This window comes from Tiliqua scincoides, chromosome 5 (assembly GCF_035046505.1).
Source record: "Tiliqua scincoides isolate rTilSci1 chromosome 5, rTilSci1.hap2, whole genome shotgun sequence".
Taxonomy (NCBI): domain Eukaryota; kingdom Metazoa; phylum Chordata; class Lepidosauria; order Squamata; family Scincidae; genus Tiliqua; species Tiliqua scincoides.
In genome coordinates this window covers 100,142,457-100,148,943 of record NC_089825.1, presented here as the reverse complement: position 1 = coordinate 100,148,943, position 6,487 = coordinate 100,142,457, and the positions used below count along the sequence as shown (strand labels likewise).

General features: G+C 44.0%; 1 pseudogene; it reads left to right on the top strand.

Annotated features, from left to right (window-relative positions):
- Positions 1-2,275: 2,275 nt before the first annotated feature.
- LOC136655128 (5S ribosomal RNA) lies at positions 2,276-2,394 on the top strand (annotated as a pseudogene).
- The last annotated feature ends 4,093 nt before the right edge of the window (positions 2,395-6,487 follow it).

The following is a 6,487-nucleotide window of genomic DNA, read 5'->3' as shown; positions in this document are numbered from 1 at the left end:
GAAAAAGGGGGCATTTCAGCTTGCTGTAGAGGGAATAGCATCCAGTGCAGGTCATTTGCATTGTGTGCCATCTCCTCCCACTTTCAACATGCCCTGGGCTTTCCTTCAGATTAGGGACGTGCCATGCCATTCTGTGCTGGTGAGGCACAGAACGTCACGAAGCCTAGTGCCCTGGCAGTGACATAGCACTACTGGATTGCTAGGTCTCTGAATATGACCAGAACCTCATTCTGGTTGTGCCCAGAGTCTTTCTAAGGCCTGCAGAGACTGCTTACATTCTCTACAGGCTTCAGAAAGTCCCCCTCCCAAGGAGATTAAAGAGAACTTCCAGTTTTCACTAATACCAGAAGTGTTCTTTAAATACTTTCTGATACCCGTAGAGGCCACTCACAGCTTCTGCAGGCCTCAGAAAGGCTCCTGGATGTGACTAGAGAACATCTACAGGTGTCCTGAATTTCAGGCTCTGTCTCTCACGTCCATGCTCCAGATCCACCCAACCCCCTGCCCCATTCCACCCAATGATGGAATGGGTGGGAATCCACCACCCACTGATTTATCAAGGTTGGTGGGGCTCCTCTTAACCACATGGGGTTAAATGGGGTCCATGCTTTCCTGTATGGTTGCAGCCCAGAAACAAGCAACTCCAGATTGCTCTTCTAGGTTGCCTCTTGCAATGTCAAAAAGGATTGGACCATCAGAATTAATCTGGTCACTTGTTTTTGACCATTAGTTTCTTATGATTCTCTAACGTTTTTCCAACATTCCAAGTTGTCCTTTTTTCATAAGTGATTTAAACATTACTGTTATCAGCAAAAGTTTGCCATGTAAATTAGTAAAAAAAGAAAGAAACCACCAACAGTTTAATCAAGTAAATGTTTTAAAATGTCTCCCACAAAATGGCCAAAACACAATGTTACTGTTTTTTTTTTTTATTACAAGATAATCTAAACTAATTGTATGACACTTGCTTTGTGTGACACAAACCTGCAACTGTCATTTTCAAGGCATTTTTCACATCTTTGTTTCTCAGACTGTATATGAAAGGGTTGGCCAGAGGGGGCAAAACTGTATACAAAAGAGAGGAAAAATTTTCCATTGATTTTTGTTCATCTGTTTTTGGCAATATGTAAACAATTACTAGAGACCCATAGAAAAGGGACACCACCACCAAGTGAGAAGAACAAGTGGAAAAGGCCTTTTTCTTCCCAGTGGTGGAGGGGATTCTCAAAATAGCAGCTATAATGTAAACATAGGTGGCCAGTATGAGAAGAAAAGGAAGAATAATAACTATACAAACCATAATGAAATTAATAATTTTCAACAAAGTAGTGTCACTACAGGAGAGCTTGAGGAGTGGAACAAAGTCACAAAAGTAGTGATCTATGATGTTAGGGCCACAGAAATGCAATTTTAACATCAGTGTGATTAAAATTAGGAATACTGTAAATCCAGTGATCCAAGATGCAGCTGTTAACTGGGTACAAGTTTGAGTGTTCATTCTGGTTGCATAATGCAGTGGTTTGCAGATGGCAAGAAACCTGTCGTAAGACATCACACAGAGCAAAAAACATTCTGTCGCCAACATGGAACCGCAGAGATACAACTGCGTGAAGCAGCTCCTGAACGAAATTCTTCTGTCCCCAGTCCAAAGAGCCAACAACACTCTTGGCAATAAGTTGGAACTTGAGCAAGCTTCTAAGATGGAGAGGTTCCCCAGGAAGAAGTACATGGGAGTGTGAAGGTGCACATTAGAAACAACTAATGAGAAAATCAGCATGTTTCCAGTTATGGTCACAAGGTAAACAACTAGAATTGTCAGGAAGAGCAGTATCTGGAAATCATGGAAGACACCAAATCCCAAGAGTATGAATTCTGTTACTTTTGTCTCGTTTCCTAACATCCTGCAAGTGAAAATAAGAAAATTTTATTGAAAAATAAATACAAAAGTGTTACTACTAAAAATTTTGCTAGTGATTATCTGTGTAAACTGCTTGCAATAAAAAGAGCTTGATATCAATACTCATATGTGCAAAACAGTTGCTGGAATCTGACTTCTGATTTACTTTTTCAAAGCCTGATTATGCGGTCATTAAAAATCTCACAGGAATTAATATTGTTGGATTCAAAGTTGGGCATCAGACTTTGCCATTTGGAATAGAGTTCCTGATAGGTCAAGTTCAATAAGAAGTCAAAGAGTCCATTGATCCTTATATTCAAACCAAAGTCTGGATCGAAGCTTTATCCAATGCACTCTCTCCCATACTGAGACTCCATCTGCAATGTAGATGCAACCCTGCACATGCCTGATCTCATCTGATGTCAGAAGCTAAGCAGGGTCAGACCTGGTTAGTACTTGGATGGGAGACCGCCTGGGAATACCAGGTGCTGTAGGCTTATACCATAGTCTTTCGAGACTGAAGGTTACCAAACTTTTCCCTGAATATTGCAATAAGTTCATTATAGCAGGGGTTCTCAGCCATTGGTACGCATACCACTGGTGGTACTCTGGGCGCTGTTGGCAGTGAGACTACAATGGGAGTGTTCAATGGCTATAGGAAGCTTGAGCTGGTGGGCAGAGCTCTAGTGTGCAGTTTTCAAGGGCAAGAAAAATCTCACCCGCCTGCCCTATGCCTCTTACTGACCTTGGAAGCTCTGGTCGTGGTCTCCAAATCTGGACATCATTGCCAGTTACTTCTGGTGGTACATCCAAGGACAGCACGGCAGCAAGTTGTACTTCAGGGGAGCAACACTGAGAAATGCTGTATTATAGCAATGTTTCCCAAACTGTGGGTTGCAACCCACCAGTGGGTCGCAGCCTGATTGTTGGTGAATTGTGAAACCCAAACTGACAAGCTGAGAGCTGACTAGGAAGACTATTCCTGAGAGCTGACTATTGAACCCTATAGAAAATGAAACTGAGCTGCTTGTGCATGTATATTCATGAGTAGGCAACCATGCCTCAGTCTGCTTTGAAAGGCAGGCTGAGAGGAACACAGTGCCACTCCAATTGTCACAATGCCAGTCCAACAGGAATGATCCCAATCCAATGAACTTGGTACTCAACAAATGCTCCAGAAGGTGCCCCCCACCATACTAAAAGGATAAAAGAAGGCTCGAGCAGTTATAATGATTTTTTTTCTATAAGTCTCATAATGCTACATGGGTCCCTTTAATTACTAAAGGTGGGTCCTGATGCTAAAAAGCTTGAGAACAACCATAGTATTTCTGTTTCAGAGCTTTTACTCTAGCATATTGTAGCTCTGCTATTCCATCATCTGATCTGTAGCTTCTTCTTGTTTACTCAAGGTGTTAAATACCAGTTTGTTGTCCTATCTGCAGGCTTCAATAGCCACAAACAGCTGCTCTGATAATTATTGCCTCCGATGTATGACTGTAGTAAAATTGTGTACCTCTCATCACCACAACCGGCCAAGGAGTCACATCCCTTTCAACAACATCTCTTAAGATCATTTTCTTTGTATTCTGCATTCTTTGTAGTAATCCTTTTAACCAATTTGAGCTCATCTTTCTCAACAAACAAGGAAAGCCAAGTGACAGAGCCCTTGTGAGGCTTCATATACACCTTACCAAGAACAGTGCTGTTTGTATAGGTAGAGATAACATCCTGATGGAGTACAAGCAGTTTGAATTCAAACAGGAACAAAATTAATCAAGTTCACTCTTTAGGCCTTTATCTTTGCATGTCTGCATTTGATTCATTCACACCACATGAAAAATGTCTGCCTCTTCTTACCGTGATAGAGTGATGTCACACAAATGTATCAATAATCTTAATCACAGCGTCAAAGAAAAAAATATCTGTATTTGAAGGGGCATCTCTTTTTTCCCTTATGTGAAAAGGTGGGCTCTTAAGAACACTCATAAATCCAGAAGCATCTGAGAAGGGGTACAAGTATTACAAGCAGGGGGAGTGCAGTAATTTATATTACCTTCCAAAAGAGGTGCTCCAATAATAAGATAAGCAAGTGTTCCCTTACATTGTTGAGAGAAAGAAAAAGGTCACAAGATTGCTTTCTAGTCCATTCATTTGACGGTACTACCCAATAGCATGTTTTATGTATGCCTCAGAGGTTTACCCATTTGCATCATATGTTTTTCTAAAAATTAAGGTTGTAGTGTCTCATTGGAATTTGTATTTCTTCAGGAGAAATCACAAATATTTTTCTTTCTTTTTTTCTCATTACCAGAACAATTAAGGAACATTGCAGTGATTAAAAAGCACCAGAACATCCTTTCTCAAGGGAAAATCAATTCCGAGTGTGGAGAAGACAACCTAGGTCTTTGATCTTCTTACAACACACACACACACACACACACACACACACACACACACACAGAGAAAGAGAGAGAGAGAGAGAGAGAGAGAGAGAGAGGCACGTGGTGACCTGGAACACAGTTAGTAAAGTACTGAAGGGACATAAGAGACAATCATACATGGTGTTCTGTTCCCACCAAGGGCCAAATTGCACATTGCACTAAAAACAGTCCAATGTTATTTGTGTTTTGATACCACTTGGAGGCAGTAAAACATAGTGGAACCATGACCAATGGTTGAGAGTTTTAGGGGTTACTCCTGCCATGGTTCTATTGATACTCACATGGGCTATATTAACAGAATCATTACCCCTGACCCCCCCCCCCCCAAATAAGTCACCAGGCTGAGGTTTCTTGGGTTGAACTAGGGCCACTTTATTAACAACAACAACACAAAACAGCAGCAGGGCTAGATGGGGCCAGGTGGCTAGCCCCCCGGCGTGCGGGGCCCTAAAATTGGGGGAAATGGACCTAGCCGTCTACCTCCCCCGGGGCTCAAGGGCGAACCAACTGACTCAGGCTGTCACCAGTCGATCGACTGGGTACAGCCTGTCTACGTCACCCCCCAAAGGGGGCAGGGGAGCTGGCCAGCTGGCTCGCTGGGCAAACCATGCAAGCGTAGCCAGACCAGTCAGGGGAGTTTGCCAGCCTACCTCTTTGAGCTGGCTAGGCATCATGTGGGCGGTTCTGGCTCGCCCCCCTTGACCTTACTGCCCTGGATGGACACCAAGTTGCCCTACCTACCCCGCCCCGCACGCATCATGCCAAGTGACCGGAGGAAAGAGAACCTATCAGAACCACACCTCCCAATACAGCAGTCTGGGGTAGGCGAAAAAACTGACACCTACGGCCAATCAAGGTGCCAGCAAAAAATTCCTACCCGGTCCTGCAAGAGCGACCAGCTAATCTCAGACTGTGCAAAGGGAGGGCGGGTGGGGTTGCTGCTGCTCCCCGGACTGAGCTCCTGCGGGCGGGAATTGCCCACATGAGCTCTGCCCCCACCGCGCCAAACTACGCGGTCCAATGGGAGCCTGCCTCCTCAGCCTGCCCGCACGAGGTGGGGCGGGGCAATGGCCGATAGCGCGCACAGCGCTAGCGGTCTTTCTTTGTACTTGAAATACCGCAGCTATCTGCAGCTAATCAAACTGCAGCAGGGAAACCGTGAGGCTCCTCAAACCCAATGAGCATTTTCTTTCTGTGAAAGTACTTCAAATGACACTAAAAGCACCTGTCAAATGAACTGAATATCCCAACAGCAGAATTCTTAGAGCCATCTTCTTTTAACCAGCAGTGTTGAGACTTCCAACTATCTGTGTGATTATTCTTTACCCTGACTTTATAGTGTTTCTAGATAATAGTAATGCTTAGTTCATGAGCGTCCGTGGCACAGTGCTAGGCTGCAGTACTGCAACCCAGAACTCTCCCCATGACCTGAGTTCGATCCCAGCTGGGATCTCAGGTAGCCAGTTCAAGTTTGACTCAGCCTTCCATCCTTCTGAGGTTGGTAAAATGAGTACCCAGCTTGCTGGGGGAAAGGTAACATGACTGGGGCAAACCACCCTGCTTATAGTCTGCCATGAAAGCAGTGTGGAAGTGGCAACATGTCACTGGTCAGTAATGACTCAGTGATTTGCACAGAGGACCTTTCTTTTTCCAATGCTTATCTCATACATAGTCAAGTGAGAAATTGTCTTCGTTTTCACACTCATGTTCAAAAGACACTACAGTGGATTAGGAGAAAGCAGCAGAGCTGCGTGTGAAGTTAGGGGCTTAGAAACACAGAAGCACCCAGAACGGTTCACAGACACTCCACAGTCACTTGAATAGGTAGATTTTGGTGTTGTTTCATTAATTTAGCAGGAATTTTATTTCATCATTGTCTAAGCCCAATTTTGGTGTTATTTCACAGTATTTCATTTTTTTTTTTTAGTTTTAGACTGTCCCTGCTTATGGTTCTGTTGTAGACCAATGGCTGTAACGACATGGACAGCATCAGCAGTATAACAGGTTTGGGACACTGGCGCGGGACCAGTGCCAATGAGAAGGCCTACTTGATTGCGTTCAGCCCTGAACTCTCAATACCATTGCCAGTCGGAGCTTCCAAGGCATTACTGGGTGTCGACATGGTGGTCCAGTCAGAATTATGCTCAAG